Source organism: Acanthochromis polyacanthus, chromosome 15 (assembly GCF_021347895.1).
Source record: "Acanthochromis polyacanthus isolate Apoly-LR-REF ecotype Palm Island chromosome 15, KAUST_Apoly_ChrSc, whole genome shotgun sequence".
Lineage (NCBI taxonomy): Eukaryota > Metazoa > Chordata > Actinopteri > Pomacentridae > Acanthochromis > Acanthochromis polyacanthus.
Window position 1 is genome coordinate 36993272 of NC_067127.1, and position 22595 is coordinate 37015866.

Sequence of the window (22595 nt, forward strand, 5' to 3'; positions counted from 1 at the left end):
TCGACCAATCGCGTTTTAGAAATAAGAGCCTTCCTCTGAGGCTCCTCCCCTCCTGCGCTCTGATTGGCTGCCCGCGGGATTCCAAATCCTCAGCCAATGAGGAGGGAGCAACTGTTGCATCCATGTGGAGTCCTGCAGGTTCCTGGATGTAAAATAAAGTAAATAACTGAACCCTGAATGAATGTTTCTGTGTTTAAATCAGATCAGTGGAGGTGTAAAGTTTTTATTTTTACGTTTGCTTCCTTTCATTCCCTCCAGCAGCAGCAGCAGGAGGATGGATCTGATCCGGAGGTTACCCTAGTTTCAGACGCCCTCCATCGGCGGCCTCGGCCCTCTCTCCTCCTCTCTCCTCCTCTCTCCTCCCCCCTGCCTCCCTCTCTCTCCTCTCCGTCTCTCGTCCTCTCTGCTGCCGCCGCGCGCCGCTCACTTTCCCTCACATCGCTTCCGAGGCTCGCGGAGGAGGACGGACCAACGGCGCTCACTGACGGTTTACCGGATTTCTGTTGGCCGGAGAAGGGAGGGATGCTCCGGTGATTTCTCCTCCAACCTCCCGCTGCTGCTGCGTCTCTTTCCCCGGATTCTTACCAAGACGCGCGGCGGCTGTCCTTCCGTCCGTCCGTCCGTCTGTCAGCTGTTTGGTTTTTCCCCTGATATTTATTTTTATTTTTTAAGCCTTCAGAGAAAACAAACCGGGTGTAAATCCGTGGATGTGTTGAAGTGACTGTCTCCGCCGGGCTTGTATGATTTTGGGGGGATTTCCTTGGAGAGCAGGACTGCGCACGGAGTCTCCAGACTGAAGGTAAGAACCTGAACCTGGATCCGGTCCTCCTCCTGTCCGCCTCGGTGCGCCTCCGTCTGCAGAGGAGCGCAAAAAAAGCGGCGGAGTGTCGGTGCACCGGGCTGCCGGGGAGGCTCCGGTCCGGCTGTGGATCAATCCAGACTAGAAGGGGGGCCACGGGGAGCTGGGGGGACCTGGTCTTGGTTGATTAAAGAGGAGAATCTTTGCGCATTGGCGCTGCTATGAATGTGGGAACTGCTGTTTCTTGAGCCGTTAACGGTCCGGACTTGTTTGGGATTTTGTTGCGGTTTCTCAAGTTTTGGCGCAGTGTGTGTGTCTGTGTGTGTGTGTGGATGTTTGCACTCATTCATTTGCGTCACATTTGGAGCCACGTCTGGAGGCTGACTTGCCCCGGTGCCTCCCGGCGGCTCCGCGCACCGAGACGCACAACTTTTCTGCGGATTCACCCCAGAAACGATCCGCCAAAGTGACGCACAGGTTTGCGGCTGTGTTCGGCCCGTTTCTCCTCTGAATTCTCCTCCACAACTTCTTTTAATCTTTTTCCTCCTGCTTCCTTGCTGCGGTTTGTCTGAAAGCTTCCCTCTGAGCTGCGCCTTTGCGCCAAACTGCGTAAGAACAGGCTCCAGCTCAGCCTCATTCACGCTCATTCTGCGCTCAATTAGCTCCGTGCGTTTGGCTCGTCGTCCCCGCAGGGCCACGTCTCATCTGCTGTGGATTGTTGCGGGGGAATGTGCTCAAAGTGTGCGCTGTGGCTGCTTTTTAATTTAGACATCTGCAATCCGCTGCGCTCAGAGCCGAGAGGCGTCGACGGAGCTCCGTGCGCTCCTCTTTGGTATTCATGGCACAGCTCGAGATTGCTGCTCTCAAGCAGGCAATAATCTCTCCCTCTCCACCTCCCTCCTTCTGTCTCCCACACTGTTGCTCCCTCCCTCACCTCCTCTCACCCCTTTTCTGCATCTCATCCTCCCCTCCTCCTCCTCCCTCCAGCCTGCTGGGAGCCTTCAACAACCCGTTTGCTGCTCCTGTTTTATTCGCTCCTGTAAAAAGATAAAGAAAAAAGCAGACAGTTTGTTAAAATGAAAAGACATTAGTGAGTTTCTGCGTTTCCTGATTCTGTGGTCTCCTCTCAGACAGGCCTTTCACCATTAGCCCACAAACAGCTCCAAACTACAGCTTATTTTTTCATTTTCCTGTTCTGAAAGTTGACTCTGTGGAAAAGAATGTCCATATTTTCTGGTTCTGTTTGCTCAAATATCAGAGAAACAAAGAAGCTGAGTCCTGGTTTCCTGAAACCAGAACCGGCCTGCCGTCGCTCGAGCATTTCCCGCAAAAAAGTGGGGTTTAGTGTCGAGTATGAGGGGGAAAGGGACGTGATCGTCTCCGTTAAACGCCGGACAGAATCCCTGCTAGAGGAACGTCTCTGAGCTATTTCAGGAGCACAGAAGCTGGCTTTATGACAGATGAAAGCCGGTGGGTGAGCTATCGGCTTTTCCACTGATGTTCAGCCAAGAAATCGCACAGAATCCGACACAGAAACGTCCGTCTGATTCAGGGAAACGTCGCGGCTCGTAGTCCAGACGCTGCAGGTTCTGGTTGAGGTTCCACAAAGACGCACATTTCTGCAGATTTACAGGTTAATAGCTGCACTCCCACGGCGATTTCACACCTGAAAGCCGCTTTATTTCGTTATTTCGACATCAAGAGACACAAAAGCGCCACAATACGATACAAAATCACACAAAATCAACACAAAATCAACACAAAGACATGCAAAATCACACAGAATCATGACAAAAGATGCAAATCACCACAGAAGGACGCAAAAGCTCCAAAGAGATGCAAAATCACACCACAGAATATGCAAAATCACACCAAAATCACCACAAAGAGGTGCAAAATCATGACAAAAGATGCAAAATCACCACAGAAGGATGCAAAAGCACCACAATACGATACAAAATCACACAAAATCACCACAAAGAGGTGCAAAATCATGACAAAAGATGCAAAATCACCACAGAAGGACGCAAAAGCACCACAATGAGATCCAAAATCACAGATAATCACTTCAGAAAGACACACAGTCAGCATAAAAAAATTTAAATCCACAACAGAAAGACACAAATTCACTACAAAATCTCTACAGAAAGATGCAAAAGCACCACAATTAGATGCAAACCATAATAAAAACACACAAATTCACCACAAATAGATGCTGAATCACCACAAAAAGCCACCACAGACGGACACAAACACCTGAACGCGTCCATTAGTTGATCATTCCTTCTCTTTCTTTGGTCTCTGCGAAGCTTAAACTTCTCTAAATGAAGTGATTTCTGGTCGTTGCAAAGATGCTGATCTCCTCCAAACGGACGCGCTGCTGACGTGGCTCACAGAGGGATTAATTTATTACGCTCTAATCACAGTATTTATATTTCATTAGGCGGCAGCTGCTCCGTTGTAGCGTCCGAGCGTTGGAAACGAGTTCCTCTGAGGGGAAAAGAATAAAAAAAAGAGGAGTTTGTGGCGACGACAGAGGGAGCTGTTGGGCTTCAGCTGCAGCTCTCTGAGACGGTCAGAGGATCTGCTCTGGAGGAAAGGATTCAGTCTGCACAGATCCAGTCCGTCTGGATCAGCAGCTCCACCGTGGACGGGTTTTATTAGATCCACCAGGAGCTGCTGATTTAGGAGCTTCAGGTCGGATTGTTCTCCTCCAGAAGCTGCTGATTTAGGAGCTTCAGGTCGGTTTGTTCTCCTCTAGAAGCTGCTGCTGGAGGACGTTTGGTTTGTTTTCCTGCAGCTGCTCTCTCGTGGTAGACGATGGGTTTGTGATTTCCGACAGCAGCACTGATGGGATTACAACTCTGATCTTTGTCCTGCAGCAGATTAAATGATTGTGAGTCTGTAATTAAAGTTTTGACCTCCAGTCCTGCAGCACAGAGGAGGTTTGTGTGATTCCACAGGTGCTCGTCTGTTGGTGACACAGTTTCACAACAACTTTGTTTTTTTTCTCCTCCTCATGTGGTTTCAATTATTCCTCCAACGGTCTGCATGCCAGCGACCCGAAATCAGCACAAGACCCAAAAGCACCACAGAAGGATGCAAAACCACGACAAAAACACACAAAAGCACCAGAAAAAGAAGCAAAACCACAACAAAAACACACAAAATCACCAGAAAAAGATGCAAAACCACGACAAAAACACACAAAAGGACCAGAAAAAGACACGAAACCACGACAAAAACACACAAAAGGACCAGAAAAAGATGCAAAACTACGACAAAAACACACAAAATCACCAGAAAAAGATGCAAAACCACGACAAAACACACAAAAGGACCAGAAAAAGACACGAAACCACGACAAAAACACACAAAAGGACCAGAAAAAGATGCAAAACCACGACAAAAACACACAAAATCAACAGAAAAAGACACGAAACCACGACAAAAACACACAAAATCTCCAGAAAAAGATGCAAAACCACAACAAAAACACACAAAATCACCAGAAAAGAGACGAAACCACGACAAAAAAACAAAATCGCCAGAAAAAGACACGAAACCATGACAAAAACACATAAAATCACCAGAAAAAGATGCAAAACCACACAAAACACACAAAAGCACCACAGAAGGATGCAAAACTACAACAAAAACACACAAAATCACCAGAAAAAGAGACGAAACCACGACAAGAACACACAAAATCACCAGAAAAAGACACAAAACCATGACAAAAGCGCACAAAATCACCACAAAAGATGAAAAATCATAACAAAAACACACAAAATCATCACAGAAAGACACAAAACCTCCATTAGAACATGCAAAGTCACCACAAAAAAAACACAAACAGATACAAAATCACCACAAAAGCACCACAAAAAGATGAAATTAAGACAAAAAAGATGCAGAATTTCCACAAAAAGATGCAAAACCACAACAAAAATGCACAAAACCACTATGAAAAGGTGACATTAAGACAAAAAGTTACAAAATCACCATAGAAAGAAGCAAAATCACAACAAAATACATAAAGTCATCACAGAAATACACAAAATCACCACAAAAACGCCCAAAATCACAGCTGAAGGGTGAAATTTAGTCATTTTATTTGATCTTCTAATTTCGCAGCTTTACTGTCAAACTGTTTTTCATGTCGTCTTTTGTTTTGTAGGTCAAAAAAAGTCCGTTTTTTGTTTCTAAAGTCATAAAATCCCCACATAAAGAGTCTAAACCCCTGAAGGAGTGTTGTGGCCTCCAGTCCTGCAGCACAGAGGAGCTTTGTCTGATTCCACAGGTGCTCCTCTGTTCTTCACACACTTTACAACAACCTCCTCATGTGGTTTCAATTATTCCTCCTGCTCCTGGTTCCTCCGTGTGACACAGTTTCATTCCATTCATTCAAAACGGCAGAAAAAAAGAATGTTTGACAATTAAAGTTCACGTCACATGATCCATTTAGTTGATCAGAAAACGTCACGCTAAAGTTATTTAAACTTTAAACCGTTAGAAAATGGTTTAACGGAAACACGGAAACATGAGGCGACACAAAACACGAGGCGACACGGAAACACGGAAACATGAGGCGACACGGAAACACGAGGCGACACGGAAAACACGAGGCGACACGGAAACACGGAAACATGAGGCGACACGGAAACACGGAAACATGAGGCGACACGGAAACACGGAAAACACGAGGCGACACGGAAACACGGAAACATGAGGCGACACGGAAACACGGAAACATGAGGCGACACGGAAACACGGAAACATGAGGCGACACGGAAACACGAGGCGACACGGAAACACGAGGCGACACGGAAACACGAGGCGACACGGAAACACGGAAACATGAGGCGACACGGAAACACGAGGCGACACGGAAACATGAGGCGACACGGAAACACGGAAACATGAGGTGACACGGAAACACGGAAACATGAGGCGACACGGAAACACGGAAACATGAGGCGACACGGAAACACGAGGCGACACGGAAACACGGAAACATGAGGCGACACGGAAACACGAGGCGACACGGAAACATGAGGCGACACGGAAACAAGGAAACATGAGGCGACACGGAAACACGAGGCGACACGGAAACACGGAAACATGAGGCGACACGGAAACACGAGGCGACACGGAAAACACGAGGCGACACGGAAACACGGAAACATGAGGTGACACGGAAACACGGAAACATGAGGCGACACGGAAACATGAGGCGACACGGAAACACGGAAACATGAGGTGACACGGAAACACGGAAACATGAGGCGACATGGAAACACGGAAACATGAGGCGACACGGAAACACGGAAACATAAGGCGACACGGAAACATGAGGCGACACGGAACACGAGGCGACACGGAAACACGGAAACATGAGGCGACACGGAAACACGAGGCGACACGGAAACACGAGGCGACACGGAAACACGGAAACATGAGGCGACACGGAAACACGGAAACATGAGGCGACACGGAAACACGGAAACATGAGGCGACACGGAAACACGGAAACATGAGGCGACACGGAAACACGGAAACATGAGGCGACACGGAAACACGAGGCGACACGGAAACACGAGGCGACACGGAAACACGGAAACATGAGGCGACACGGAAACACGAGGCGACACGGAAACATGAGGCGACACGGAAACACGGAAACATGAGGTGACACGGAAACACGGAAACATGAGGCGACACGGAAACACGGAAACATGAGGCGACACGGAAACACGAGGCGACACGGAAACACGGAAACATGAGGCGACACGGAAACACGAGGCGACACGGAAACATGAGGCGACACGGAAACACGGAAACATGAAGTGACACGGAAACAAGGAAACATGAGGCGACACGGAAACACGAGGCGACACGGAAACACGGAAACATGAGGTGACACGGAAACACGGAAACATGAGGCGACACGGAAACACGGAAACATGAGGCGACACGGAAACACGGAAACATGAGGCGACACGGAAACACGGAAACATGAGGCGACACGGAAACATGAGGGCGACACGGAAACACGGAAACATGAGGTGACACGGAAACACGGAAACATGAGGCGACATGGAAACACGGAAACATGAGCCGACACGGAAACACGGAAACATGAGGCGACACGGAAACATGAGGCGACACGGAAACACGAGGCGACACGGAAACACGGAAACATGAGGCGACACGGAAACACGAGGCGACACGGAAACACGAGGCGACACGGAAACACGGAAACATGAGGCGACACGGAAACACGAGGCGACACGGAAACATGAGGCGACACGGAAACACGGAAACATGAGGTGACACGGAAACACGGAAACATGAGGCGACACGGAAACACGGAAACATGAGGCGACACGGAAACACGGAAACATGAGGCGACACGGAAACACGAGGCGACACGGAAACACGGAAACATGAGGCGACACGGAAACACGAGGCGACACGGAAACATGAGGCGACACGGAAACACGGAAACATGAAGTGACACGGAAACAAGGAAACATGAGGCGACACGGAAACACGAGGCGACACGGAAACACGGAAACATGAGGCGACACGGAAACACGAGGCGACACGGAAACACGAGGCGACACGGAAAACACGAGGCGACACGGAAACACGGAAACATGAGGCGACACGGAAACACGGAAACATGAGGCGACACGGAAACACGGAAACATGAGGCGACACGGAAACATGGAAACATGAGGCGACACGGAAACACGGAAACATGAAGTGACACGGAAACAAGGAAACATGAGGCGACACGGAAACACGAGGCGACACGGAAACACGGAAACATGAGGCGACACGGAAACACGAGGCGACACGGAAACACGAGGCGACACGGAAACACGAGGTGACACGGAAAACACGAGGCGACACGGAAACACGGAAACACAAGGCGACACGGAAACACAGAAACATGAGGCCACACGGAAACACAGAAACATGAGGCGACACGGAAACATGAGGCGACACGGAAACACGGAAACATGAGGCGACACGGAAACATGAGGCGACACGGAAACACGGAAACATGAGGCGACACGGAAACACAGAAACATGAGGCGACACGGAAACATGAGGCGACATGGAAACACGGAAACATGAGGCGACACGGAAACACAGAAACACGAGGCGACACGGAAACACAGAAACATGAGGCGACACGGAAACACAAGGCGACACGGAAACACAGAAACATGAGGCGACACGGAAACACAGAAACATGAGGCGACACGGAAACATGAGGCGACACGGAAACACGGAAACATGAGGCGACACGGAAACACAGAAACATGAGGCGACACGGAAAACATGAGGCGACATGGAAACATGAGGTGACACGGAAACACGGAAACATGAGGCGACACGGAAACACAGAAACATGAGGCGACACGGAAACACGGAAACATGAGGCGACACGGAAACATGAGGCGACATGGAAACATGAGGTGACACGGAAACACGGAAACATGAGGCGACACGGAAACACAGAAACATGAGGCGACACGGAAACACGGAAACATGAGGCGACACGGAAACACGGAAACATGAGGCGACACGGAAACACGGAAACATGAGGCGACACGGAAACACGGAAACATGAGGCGACACAGAGACATGAGGCGACACGGAAACACGAGGCGACACGGAAACACGGAAACATGAGGCGACACGGAAACACGGAAACATGAGGCGACACAGAGACATGAGGCGACACGGAAACACGAGGCGACACGGAAACACGGAAAGACACGTGAAACCTGGTATTAGGTTTTATCTTCCTCTGCAGGTGGATTTATAGTTTTCAACGAGTTAATCTTCACTTCTTTCTGTGTTTTATGAGATTTATCTGATTTAGTAGAACAGAAAGAATATAAAATATTAAATGTGTATAATTATATATAAAAAATTATATAAAAGTATGTTTTTAGTCTATAATATATATAATTTTTTTATTTAAATAACAGGAAGTATGTGTAAATTATCAATACTGTTAAAAATGTAGATTTTATTACACTTTGTGGCATGAAATGTGTTTTTTTTTGTGCCAAAACCGAACCAGAAAACGAGTAAAAACTGGAAGTAAACAGTGACATAAATTAAAATTTATGCTAAAACTGATTATCTGTCATCATCGCAGGACACAAACCCTGATATGCTGTCTTTAATTTACACTAGTTATCATTTATTTACCTTTAAAACGTGACTGAGATGCAGTGTAGTCGTACAATAGCCCAGAAAATAGAGGATAAGCTTCAAAAATGCAGTAGAAAGTCGTGTTTTGAGTAAAATTAAGTGATTAAACTTAACCAAACATGTTAATATGTCCAATAAAGTGGAATATTTTCCTAAGTCGAACCTCATTTCATCAGTTGATGCATTCAGAAAGCAGCTTTTATTGAAATTGGAACGTTTTTTTTTTTTGCTGTTTTTATGGCTTAATGACAATTTTTGCACTTGAAATGTTGGCCTGAAATGTGCTCCATAGATAACTGCAGCTGCACGTGTTTCTGTATTTCAGTATTTATTTCTACGTTCGTGGACGTCACAGAGCACACATCTCATTCTCGGCTGTAATTAGTTTTCCGTGACGAGGTTCGGTCCGGTGGTTCGACGTCTCATGACGACGTCACGCGACGGAGAGAAAATAGTTCGTCTCAGTTCACAGTTTGTGGATTCTTTTCTCTGCGTTTCGTCACTACAGCAGCTCAGATCAGATCAGGAGGATTTCTGGATTTTATTTTCTTCTTTTTGTTGCTGATGAATAAACGCTGAAAGCTGAGGAAGCGTCCAGAGAAAAGAGCTGCAGCCGGAGGTCAAGGAGAGATTTAATGAGTCGTTTGCTTCTCATTATTCAGGAGAATAATTAACGGTGTGAGTTCGTTTCCTCCGTACGCTTCAGCAGAGAAATACCATCTGATCACTTCCTTCAGTCGTCCTCATCGCCCGGTTCATAAAAGACACGAAGAAGATGAAAAAAAATGGAGAAATTCAGCAGAAACAGAGCAAAAAGAAAAAAAGTATAAAACGGTAAAACACTGTAACTTTCATAAACGGTTAAAAAAGTCAATTTTTTAATTCAATTTCAATACAGGGAAAAGTGTAATTTTACAAGTGCAATTTTTTTTTTAAATCTGCAATTTTATGAGAGCATATTAATTTAAAAAATCTGTAAAATAACAGTTTTACTTAATTTTTCAAAAAATAAGTAATTGTTTAAATTGTAAAAATATCTGAATTAGCAGTATTTCTGCAGATTTAAATACAGTAAAACTGGTGAAATTTTACAGTAAAATATAAAATATAAAAACAGTGCAGCAGTGATAAAAATGCAGATTTACTGTGACAATATTTGCATTTTTGGTAAAATGATATTTTGCAGTTTTCAACGTGTAAATTATCATTTTTTCATTTTTATAATGTAATAAAACAAGGAAAATATATGATAATAATAATTTGCATAATTACACATAAAATAGTAATTTTAAAGTAGTTTTTTCTAGTTTTAGTCTGCAGTATAGAGATGTTTTTCTTTTAGTAACAGCAAATATGTGATAAATAGCATTTTTTGGCTGATTTAAGTACAGTAAACGAGTGTGTGTGTGTAGAGTGTGTGTTTGTAGAGTGTGTGTGTTTATAGAGTGTGTGTTTGTAGAGTGTGTGTTGCAGACGGTGTGTGTTCTTCAGTCGATTAGCATAATTAACGTGGTTATGGTAATCGTCTCCGGTTAATTCTGCTGATGAACACATTTGTAGAGGTGAACTCTGGACAGACGGCCTGCAGGGACAGAGTGTGTGTGTGTGTGTGTGTGTGTGTGTGTGTGTGTGTGTGTGTAGCGGCTACAGATTGTCTCTAAACAGATGTGTGTTGCGTGTAAACAAAATTTATTCTGCAGCGCTGAAGCTGACGGTGACACCAGAAGGTCCTCACACACATATCTCTAAACAATACACACACACACACACACACACACACACACACACACACACACACACACACACACACAGCTTAAATCTTTCAGAAATTATTTGAAATTTGTCAAAAAATTGCCCAAAATTTGCCAAAATTTGTCCAGACTCAAATACTGTCCAGTATGATTCATAGTTGGTGCAAAATGATTTGAAGCTTTTCAAAAAAGACTTAAAATTGTTGCAAAATGTCTTAAAAAATGTCTAAACGGCTTAAATTTTGCTCATAATGACACATGTTCACCATGACATGAAACATGCTGGAAATTTATTCAAACATCTCAAAAATGACTCAAAATTCATGTGCATTTTCCAAAATGACATATTTTATCCATTAATGACACAAAATCTTTCAGAAATTATGTGAATTTGTAAAACAATTACCCAAAACTTTTCCAAATGACAAAATCTGACCAAACAGATCCAAAAAATGTCCTGTATGACTCATGATTGGTGCAAAATGGCTCAAAAATTGTTCAAAATGACTTGAAATTTGTCCAAAAATACTGAAAATTGGTGCAAAATGGCTAAAAAAAATCCCCTATATGACTGAACTTTTGTCCATAATGTTCAACATGAGTGTAAAAAGACTTTGGATGTGTGTGATAAAACACAGAATTAGTGCAAAAGGCTGCTGAATTGTCCAATACTACTCATAATTGGTGCAAAATGACTCTAAAAATCTCTTAAATGACTGAAATTTTGTCCATAATGGAACAAAATCTTTCAGAAATTACTTGAAATTTGTCAAAAAAAAAATTACCGAAAGTTTGCCATAATGACAAAATTTGTCCAGACTCAAAACATGTCCATGTATGTCTGATAATTGGTGTGAAATGACTGAAAACTTGCTGAAAATGAGTTGAAACTTGTCAAAAAGGCTTAAAATCAGTGCAGAAGAACTTGCGATTTGTCCAATAAAACTCAAAATTTTCCACCGTGACTCAAAATAGGAGCAAAATGACTCAACAGTTTCCAAAATGACATAAATTTTGTCACAAAATCTTTCAGAAATTACTTGAAATTTGTCAAAAATTGCAGAAAACTTTTCAAAATGACTGAAAATGATCTGATTGGACGTCCTGATAACTGGTGACTCATCTTCGTCCCTCCGTCTTCTTCCTCGTCCTCGTCGTCCAGTTTGTCGGTCGGCACGCTAACGAGGAAGTGAGAAATTAGCGGATGACACAGAGCTGCTGAGGACAGAAATAGAACGAGGAAAATGTGAACAAGCAGCTCGGAGGCACAAAGAGGAGGAAGAACGACAGAAAGCAACAAAGCAGGAGGATTTCTGCAGAGAAGCTGCTTCTTTTCTGCATTTATCCAACAAATCACGGATTTATTCTCACATTACATCCTTACAGGTCACAGAAATAAAACTGAAAAGGCAGCAGAAGCTTCAAATGTAGCAAAGAATCATGTTTTGGTGCCTAAACTGAACCAAATGTGTTGATGTTTCTGTACTTTGTGGCATGAAATGTGTTTTTTTGTGCCAAAACCGAACCAGAAAATGAGTAAAAACTGGAAGTAAACGGCGACATGAATCCATATTTATGCTAAAACTGATGATCTGTCATCATCACAGGACACAAACCCCTCATGCTGCCTTTAATTTACACTGTTTGCTATTTATTTTAGATGAAGTTTACTCGTTTATTAACCCAGAAAATAGAGGATAAGCTTCAAACATGAAACAAAAAGTCATATTTTCAGTAAAATGAACTAATTTTGGTGCCTAAACTGAACCAAATGAGTAAAAATGTAGATTTTTTTTGCTATATAGATAAACTTTACTCACTTTTTTGCTTTTTTTGTGCCAGAAAATGAGTAAAAACTGGAAGTAAACGGCGACATGAATCCATATTTATGCTAAAACTGATGATCTGTCGTCATCACAGGACACAAACCCCTCATGCTGATTTTAATTCACACAATCTGTAATTTATTTCCCCTTTAAATGAGAAGCAGTTCTTCTGTTTCCAGGTTTTAAACTCATCCCGACCTGCAGCTCCTCCTAATAATGATCATAATAAATGATATTTAAGAACATTTGAGTTTAAATCTGACAGAGAAGAACAGAACAGGCCGTTAAGGAAAAGCTGCACCTTCATGGAGTTTTACTGAGTTTAATTTGGGAGAACCTTCATTTTAATTTGTTTATTTGGTAAATTTTACCGATTTTTGAGCCGATTTCTGAAAAAACAAAGGACTGTAAAGCAGAGCAGGAAAAAGTTTTTCTGGTTTCTGCTGAACTTTAAACGTATCAAACTGTGATTTTAGTGCACAGATGCTAACGAACCTTTTATTATAAATGTTTATAAAACCAGATTCATTCATTTCACTGCAAAAAAGTCTACATTTAAGTTGAGGCACCAAATTAAAATCTGACTTTTTACTCCATGTTTGAAGCTTCTGCTACATTTTCAGTGTTCTTTCTCTGTTACGCTTTAAACACTAAATTCTAGTTCTCTCTCGGTTATTTCGCTGCTTAGTTGATTCATTTTCACACAAAACAGTGATTTCTTTTAGGTTTATTGTCCTTTAACAAGCTGTAACCTGCTTATTTTAGCTCTGAAACTGCACACAGCAGTAGAAGTTGCTGTGATGTTCTCTGTCCTGTAGATCAGAGCGTGGCTTCATGCTGGACCTCTCTCTTTCTGTCCTCCTCCTCCTCCTCTCCCAGCGTTGCTTCGTGGACCGTGACTCGTCTGAAGCTCTAATATGATTGGAAACGACTGCCGCTCCTTCGTTGGACGGTATTAATTTCACTCCTCCTGCTTTAATCCCTGACTGTGAGTCACATTAACAGAGCAGCGTTTACACGTCGCTTCTCCTCTGAGTTTCTGTGTTTGTTGTTGCCGTTTCTGCTCTTTTATCTTCCATCCTTTATCGGCCTCTCGCTGCGTCTCTTCAGGTTTCAGCTGTGACGACCTTTCCAGTGGAAGGAGAACAGATCCATCCTCCTGCAGGACGGGCTGATTGTTGTTGGCTATAGAGGCTAAATATAGGCGGGGGTGATCCGAGCAGGTCTGAAATAAAACCTACAGGAACCATTCTGGCCTTTAGACCTGCAGAACGTCAAGCAGCTTCTGCACGTTTTCCTCACTTCAACCGCGATAGAAAGTCCTGAGAGAGAATTTAAACGCTTTCTGTGATGCAGTTAGAATGACAGAAAAATGGATGCATGGAATGACCACCAAACTGAGGCAAAAAAACCACAAAATTAGCAAAAAATAGCCTCAAAATGGCCACAAAGAGACACCAGATATCAACTACATGCAACAATACAGTGAAGACACACAAACACAACACAGACAACACAAAATAGATGCAAAATGAAAACACATGCATGCAAAAACTGCATAACTGAGACAGAACAACCAAAAATACCAAGAAAGACACGCAGGAGAACAACCATACGAAGCAACAAGACACACAAAATGACTCAAAGCAACACAAAACAGATGCAAAAAACCAAACATGCAATCAGAAACTGCCAAACTGAGGCAGAACCAGCAAAAAACCCATAAAATTAGCAAAAAATAGCCTCAAAATGGCCACAAAGAGACACCAGATATCAACTACAGGATGCAACAATGCAGCAAAAAGACACAAAATGACCTGAAAGAGACACAAACCGACAGAAAATAGAAGCAAAATGAACATTTACACACATGCAAAAACTGCCAAACTGAGACGGAACCAACAAAAAGACACACAATGAGCAAAAACTACCCACAAAATGGCAACAAAGAGACACCAGATATCAACTACACAATGCAGCAACTCAGTAAAAAGACACACAAAATGACCTGAAAGAGACACAAACCGACAGAAAATAGAAGCAAAATGAACATTTACACACATGCAAAAACTGCCAAACTGAGACGGAACCAACAAAAGACACACAATGAGCAAAAAATACCCACAAAATGGCAACAAAGAGACACCAGATATCAACTACACAATGCAGCAACTCAGTAAAAAGACACACAAAATGACCTGAAAGAGACACAAACCGACAGAAAATAGAAGCAAAATGAACATTTACACACATGCAAAAACTGCCAAACTGAGACGGAACCAACAAAAAGACACACAATGAGCAAAAAATACCCACAAAATGGCAACAAAGAGACACCAGATATCAACTACACAATGCAGCAACTCAGTAAAAAGACACACAAAATGACCTGAAAGAGACGCAAACCAGCAGAAAATAGACGCAAAATGAGCAAACCTGCATGCAAACGGAGACAGAAGCAACAAAAAGACACAAAACGACCACAAAGAGACTCCAAAATGGTCCTTTACCTCCATGAAAACGGCACAAACGTGTCAAAAATATCAGGTAGATGTTATCAACTCTGGAAACAAATAGCGGCTCCACATATTCCAGATATTTTCCTTTTCTTTACATTTTTATTTTCGTTTCCTCTCTGCTCTGTGTGAACACGTCCTGCAGTTTGGCTGAAAACTTCCTGAATTTCCATCACGTGACCGTTGGTCCCAGCTGAGTGTCAAACATGTTCCCAGTTGTGGTTAAAAGTGCAGAATTTTTTGTTTTCAACAGAATCTGTTTGGAGCAAACGGTTTATTTTAGGCACATTATTAAACGAGACGTGTCAAATTAAATTATTTGGATTAGATGTCACATTGTTAAGCTTCCTTTCTGGATGCGTCATAAATGAGGAGTTCAGGAAACTGTGAATTTTTCTGCTGTGAATCTGATCTGCAGCTGAGCCACTGATGCCTTCACTGTTGTGGTAAAAAAATGCAGAATTTTTGGTTTTTGACAGAATCTGGTTTGAGAAAACGGTTTATTTTTATCAATTTTTTAAAATGTGACATGCAGAATAAAATGATTTTGATCAGTTTTGGTAATTTTTGTGTTAAATTTGGTTTCGTGATGATGATGAGTAGTTCAACGACTGTTGGAAAGCTGAAAATCTGGTGATTCTTCCTGTGGTTTTTCAGGTGATAAATGGTGTCATTCAGGTGATTTTTTTGGCTTTCACTCCTGCCAGCAGCCAGATTTTCTACTTTTAACAGATAGAAATTAATTTCAGCTTCACATGTTGGACGTTTAGCAGATCTGGCTTTAAAAGAAATCATGTTTGAAAATCTCTGAATTCTTGTCATGTGACTGTTTTTTGCAGCTGAGTCATTCATATCTTCTTAGCTGCATCGAGGCGTGTAGAATTTCTAGTTTTTGACAGAATCTGGTTTCAGCAAACGGTTTATTTTTGGCATCATTTTAAACAAGACATTTAGAAGAAAATGATTTTCAAGAAACCCTAAAATTTTAGGCTTAAATTTGGTTTTCAGATGAAGATGAGTCGTTCATTTTAATTTCTGGGTGATGAATGTTATTATTTGGGTGATTATTTTAAGATAATGTGTCTTTTACAGCCGCTGGCAGCCGGATTGGATTGTTTTAACTGACAGAAATGAAGCTGCTGCTTTATTCCAGATACATCAGATATTCCAGATGTTTATTTCAGCCTCAGATGTTGTCGTTTATCAGCCGTGGTTTCAGGAGGACTGCGGCTCGTTTCAGATGATCCAGGTTATTTTTGCTTCGTTTCGCTCCGAGCCTCTTTCAGACTCGTTTCATGTGAAGCGACGTCGGCTTCGTCACGTTTATTTTTATTGTGATGTCGCTGTTTGTGCTCCGGTGGCGAGGTCGAACGCACAAGGTCGCCCTGTGTGAGCGTGTGTGTGTGTGTGTGTGTGTGTGTGTGTGTGTGTGTGTGTGTGCTAATGCGTGTTGGGGGGTTTCACACTCAGCTGAGCCAGCAGAGGTCACATCAGATCGCCTGAGCAGCACCTGAACGCCTCGTGAAGGTTGGAGGTCAGGAGAGTCTGATGGAGGATTTGTGGACAGAAACACCTCTTCACCAGTAGTTCTGTCTGAATGACAACCGACTGTTTAAACCTCAGAGTGAAGTCTGTAACCAACAACATTTCCCATCATGCACTGGGCTGAAAGAGAATAACCAGGGTTGAGGACAGGTGGCGTTTCTGCAGCTTTGTGGCGCTATTTGTTGGGTTTACATGTATTTTAGAGCGTTAAGACATATTTTATAGTGTTGACACGTAACTTATAGTGTTTATTTAGACCTATTTTCTTGTCTTTATACTTATTTTCTAGTATTAAGATGTATTTTATAGTGTTTATATGTATTTTATAGTATAAATATGTCATTTATAGTGTTTATTCCAGATTTATGATTCAAGATCTTGAATCTTAAAGACATTTTTATCATTTTTATGCCTATTTTCTAATGCTAAGACATATTTTATAGTGTTTATATGTGTTTTATGGTGTTCAGACATATTTTATAGCATTAAAACATATTTCTTTAGTCTCTATATGTGTCTTATAGTGTTTATTCCAGATTTCACATCTTGAATCTGGAATCTTCAAGACATATTTTCTCATCTTCAGACCTTTCCTCTAGTATTAAGACATATTTTCTCATATTTATGCGTGTTTTATGGTGTTTACACAGATTTTATAGCGTTAAAAAGTATTTTCAAGTGTCAAAATGTATATTTTATATTGGAAAGACTATTTTGTCGTGTTTCTTCCAGATTCACGATTCAAGATCTTGAATCTTGAATTTTAAAGACACATTTTCTGGTCTTTATACCTTTTTTTTTTAGCTTTAAGACTATTTTATTCTAAACCTCCTTCCAGTAAACCCTTCAGACTGGAGATAAAGATGACAGAAATAATATTAACATATATAACATTTAACCTGACAAAGGTGAAAAACTCCCACTAAACCAACAGGCATCAGTTTACGGAGCGACTTCTGCAGCTCGCTTCAGTTTCACTCGAAGCTTTTTGTCTGCGTGGAGTTTTAGAAGCAGCAGAACAACAAAGACTCTCTGTGTGTTCAGGAGGTTTTACCTTCATCCAGAGGGAGGTGAGGACGGAGGAGGACGTCTGTACAATGACCCCTGTGTCCTCCGGTGGGCTTCTCGGGGGTTTGTGGGTAAAAGAAGGAGGTTCCAGGTTTAATGAGGCTCGTTAAAGATGCCTGGAGGAGGAATGAGCCAAAACATCACAGATCAATTCCTGCTTCCTGTTCACCTCGACTCACCACAAATTATCACTAATTTTCTTTATTATTCAGTCAGTTTTGGAGCAAAAACTTCAGACTGAGTCTTGAACAGCATTTGACCTGCAAGAAATTATTTATTAGCAAGAAAACAGTTTGAAAAATTAAGATCTTACACAGGAAGCGGCTGCAACTCTGCCAAAAAATCAGACAGATTAATAATAATAATAATAATAATAATAATAATAAGTTATATAATAAATATGTCTATGACTGTGGGGAAAATCTGGCAGCAGAAATGCCAAAAAATGTTAAAAAAATGGAATACAGCAATGTTTTTAAAATAATGCTTAAAATTGAGCAAATATTTGTAAAATGACAATATTTTGCTGATTTATTAATGCAATAAAAATGGTCAAACATTGTAAAAGAACAAATTATTGACATTATTTTTAAAAAAAACCTGTGAACATTTATATTAATTATTTCCTCTGCGATTTATTAATTTTTTATTAAAAATTATCTGTAAGTCACATTTTAAATTTTATTTTTTAACCATTTTTCAATCTTTAATATGCATGTATATATGGAGAGATATAGATAGAACTTTAATATATTTTTTTATTTGCAGATTTAAATACAGTAAAAATAATATAATTTTAGCATCAAATGTAAAAAAAAATATTGATTATGAAAGCATTCAAATTTTTGACAATATTTGCATTTTTGACCTGTTTTTTGTGGTTAAGGTGTAATTCAATGCTTTTTTTCTATAATTTTACTAAATATTATCAGTAATTAATTAAAACAGGGAATCTCTGTAACATAACAGCAAATCATTAAAAATAACTCCAATGTAAACTCTTTCTTTTCCCTCAGAACAGAACGTTTTTGTGTCCTAGTTTTGGTTTCCGTCTTCAGGAAGCTGAACTCTGAACAGAATAAATCTATTAAATATTAATCAGGATGTGAGCTTCATTCTGAGGTTTTTATTCGTTTAATAGATCCTTTAATGGAGTCGACCTCGTATTGTCCTCCATCGGTCCTTCTGCAGCTGGAGGTGAACAGATCCTGACCTCTGATTGGACGTCTCTGAAGGTTCAGATCCTCTAAGTTCTGCTCCTCACCTCATCAATAGAGCACGACTAATCCCGCCTCTCGTCTCCACGGCGACCACCTCCCTCCGTCTGACTGTTTTCCGTCTGGCTGAAGGCCTCGTGTGTAGTTCAGGGACCGTTGGAGCTCAGATGATTCATCTTAGTGCTCAAACAGATCAGAGATGTAAATGTGACCAAAAGTATTCAGACACAGTTTAATGGTAAAGCGGTAGTCAGCCGTCCACATACTTCTGGCCAAGAGGTCCGTAGTTTTTCACCCTCGTGTTGTCCTTACCAAAAAATGCTGTTGCCTTGTCTGAAAAAAGTCCAAAAACTCTGAAAAAAATTCCCCAAAATTATAAAAATTTGCAAAATCTTAAGGAGAGAAAATTCCTGAAAAGTTTCCCTTGAAAATTTTATTTTTAAAAAATAAAAAATCAACAAATTCGACAGCGAAATTCACTGGATTTTGGATGATTTTTTTCTGAATGTTCTTAAACTTTTTTAATTTGTTTTATTCCACCAAAAAATGTTCAAAAATGTTCTTAAAAATTTTGAAAATGTGAAAGTTTTCACTGTGAAAATATATAGATATTTTTTTTCCACATTTTTAAAACTTTAAAACGGGTCAATTTGACCCAGAGGACGACAGGAGGGTTAAAGTGTCAAAAGGATGTGGACACACATCATCATATTGTGTGTCCAGGTAACGCTTGGTCGTCCATACTTTTGTTTTAGAGAAATTCGCACGTTTATTTACGTGTTTTCCTGCTTATAAATTATATAGCCAAAAGTATATGGACATATTTTAGTGCAATGTAATGTTTACCTGTCCATATACTTTTGGTCATATTGGTTGCAGTGAATTCAGCCCAGTTCTGTCTGTCTTAAAGTGTTGTCTGCTTGTATATTGTATATGAAGTGTTTTCTTTATTAATGTGGTTTGGAGAAGAGGAGGAAGAAGAAGTGTCAAAAGTAAGTGGACACCTTGGGGTCATTTCTCTATAAATGATAATAAACAGTAACCTCTAGCTGTCCACATACTTTTGGCAATTGTAGCAGGACATGCTTGACACAAAAGGAAAACCCCTTGCGTGTTAATTCTGTACATTTGAAGCCTTTCTGCTGTCATTTAGTGGCGTTTAACGAACACATGAGCTGGTCCAGGTTCAGGTGGGGTCGTGTAGAAACGCTGCAGACGTCTTTAAAGTGTCTCTATGGGAGGCTGCGTCTCGTCTTTGTGCTCCACTTCGTGCACCACAGTCGATCTTTAAGTGAGAACAGAAGCGTGTTTCCATGTCACCGTCTCGTCAGGTTCCCGGGGGTCTCGGGGTCGGCCGGTGGACAATAGGACAGCTGTATCCAGATCAGCCGCGGAGCTACAAGCCCCCGGGGGCGGGATTAAGCCAATTAGTAGCTGTCAATCACCGTGGCATATCATGGACAGCTCGATCAATACCGGGAAGAATGGAGGGGGGATGGAGGGCCGGATAAACACCGCTCAGAGTGTGGCAGCGACTAGGGAAGGAACCAGAACTGATGCTTCAAAGCGGAAAAATATACAGAAAAAACTAAAATAAATAAACATGAAGGCATGAAAAAAGTTGTTTGTTTGTGATAAAAGACCAGGAATGGAAAAAATAGGACATTAAAGAAAAAAAAGATGCACGCAGGAGGAGAAACGCACAAAATACAGAAGAAAACCACACAAAAATGTTAGAAATGAAAAGATGTGTGAGTTTGTGTTCATAGATTATATGATCAAAAGTATGTGGACATCCTTTATGTGTTTTAACATACAGCTGTCCACATACTTTTGGTCATATCATCTATAAACAGAAACTTGCACACCTCTTCATTTTTGTCTAGTTTTCTTCTGTTTTCGGTGCATTTTCTCCTCCTGTGTGCATCTTTTTTATTTATCTGCTCTATTTTGTTCATTCCTGGTGTCCAAAAGTGTGTGGACACTAAAACTTACATTATATGAAATATGATGACGGGCGTCCACACAAAGAAATATGCTGATTTCTCTGCTGGAATATGGCCAGAAGTATGTGGACAGCTGAATGTGAAATCAGATGTGATTGATGTAAAGTTTCTGTTTATAGATTATATTGTCAGAAGTATGTGGACATCCTTTATGTGTTTTAACATACAGCTGTCCACATATTTTTGGCCAGATACGGTGCAGCAAAATCAGCATATTTTGTGTTTTTTGAGCTATATGGCCAAAAGTATGCAGACACCCCCCATATACGTGTCAGGTTTGGTCATCCACATATTTCTGGACAGCAGGAATGAATAAAATAGGACAGATAAATAAAAAACGATGCATGCAGGAGGAGCATATGCAATAAAAAGAGAGAAGTGAGACGCAGAGAGGTAAATAAAGAGTGTAATAAAAACAGAAGAAGCCCAGGAGACGTTAGAAATGAAAAGGTGTGCAGATCTTCCTCCTCTTCCTCCTCTTCCTCCTCCTCTGAGTCCCGTCTGTTCCGGTTTTCACTTATTTCTGGGTCTTCGCTCTGAATTCTAATGAGGAGAAACTGAATCTTTTTATCACCAGATCACAAAAAAACATGAATTTTAACTGAACTCTGCTCATTAAATTACAGATTATATCTCATAAAATCACAGAAAAAATCAGGTCAAAACTGTAAATAATGTCCACAAAATAAATCCCTTTCAGTTTTACAATATCATCTCTATTTTTTTCTGCAAAAAAAAACTATAATTATTTTGCAGCTATTGGCTGTTATTTAAAAGAAATATGAAGCACGTTAAAGATGGAAAAAAATAAAGACATTTTTGACTTTTATTTTGCAGATTTTGCTCATTAAATCACAAATAATATTTCATAAAAATCACATAAAAAGGTGTTAATTTACATGTTGACTGTAAAAAAAATCAGGTCAAAACTGTAAATAATGTCCACATAAAACAATAAATCATTATTTTACAGAGTTTAACATTAAAGTGACTAATTTTGTTTTGTAAAAAATACTATTATTTTGCAGATACTGGCTGTTATTTGAAAAAAAAATTGTACGCTAAAGAGAAAAAAGGTACAGAATTTTTTGACTTATTTTGTAGTTTTTGCTCATTAAACCACAAATAATATCAAGAAAAAATCACATGTAAATAATGATTTTTTTCTAAATATATTCAGTTATTTATTCTTTTACAGCATCTGTGTAATTTCATAATTTTTTCTTTATTTAAATCAACAAAAAACTGAATTCTTTTGCAGATGTTAGCTGTTACAGGAGAGAAAAAATGTGTTTAAGGATTTTTTTAACTGTTATTTTACAGATTTTCCTTGTTAAATTACAAATAATATCCAGTAAAACTATTTAGTTCAGCTCAAAAATACCATTATTTCACAAATATCTGTCATTATTTTCACAGCTTATGAAGCTTTTGAACGTCGTAGTGTTCTACTGTTTTTAACATTTCTTTTTTGTGCCCTTAAAGGATTTTTACAGCATGTTTGATTATAAATAGAACTAGATTTGTAATATCTAAATATTTATTCAGGTGAAGCTGCAAACTCTGTTCCTCTACGACCAAACTGCTTTAACTTTTAGAAGGAAACGTTTTTCTGGTTGGGGATAA

The 22595-nt window shown here is 40.8% G+C and overlaps 1 protein-coding gene across 1 annotated transcript in view; it reads left to right on the forward strand.

Annotated features, from left to right (window-relative positions):
- The first annotated feature begins 378 nt into the window (after positions 1-378).
- cdh11 (cadherin 11, type 2, OB-cadherin (osteoblast)) overlaps positions 379-22595 on the forward strand; it is a 135046-nt gene continuing 112829 nt past the window's right edge. The window contains exon 1 of the mRNA XM_022211761.2: positions 379-799. The gene's annotated coding sequence lies outside the window, so the exon portion shown is untranslated. The remainder of the gene's footprint in view (positions 800-22595) is intronic.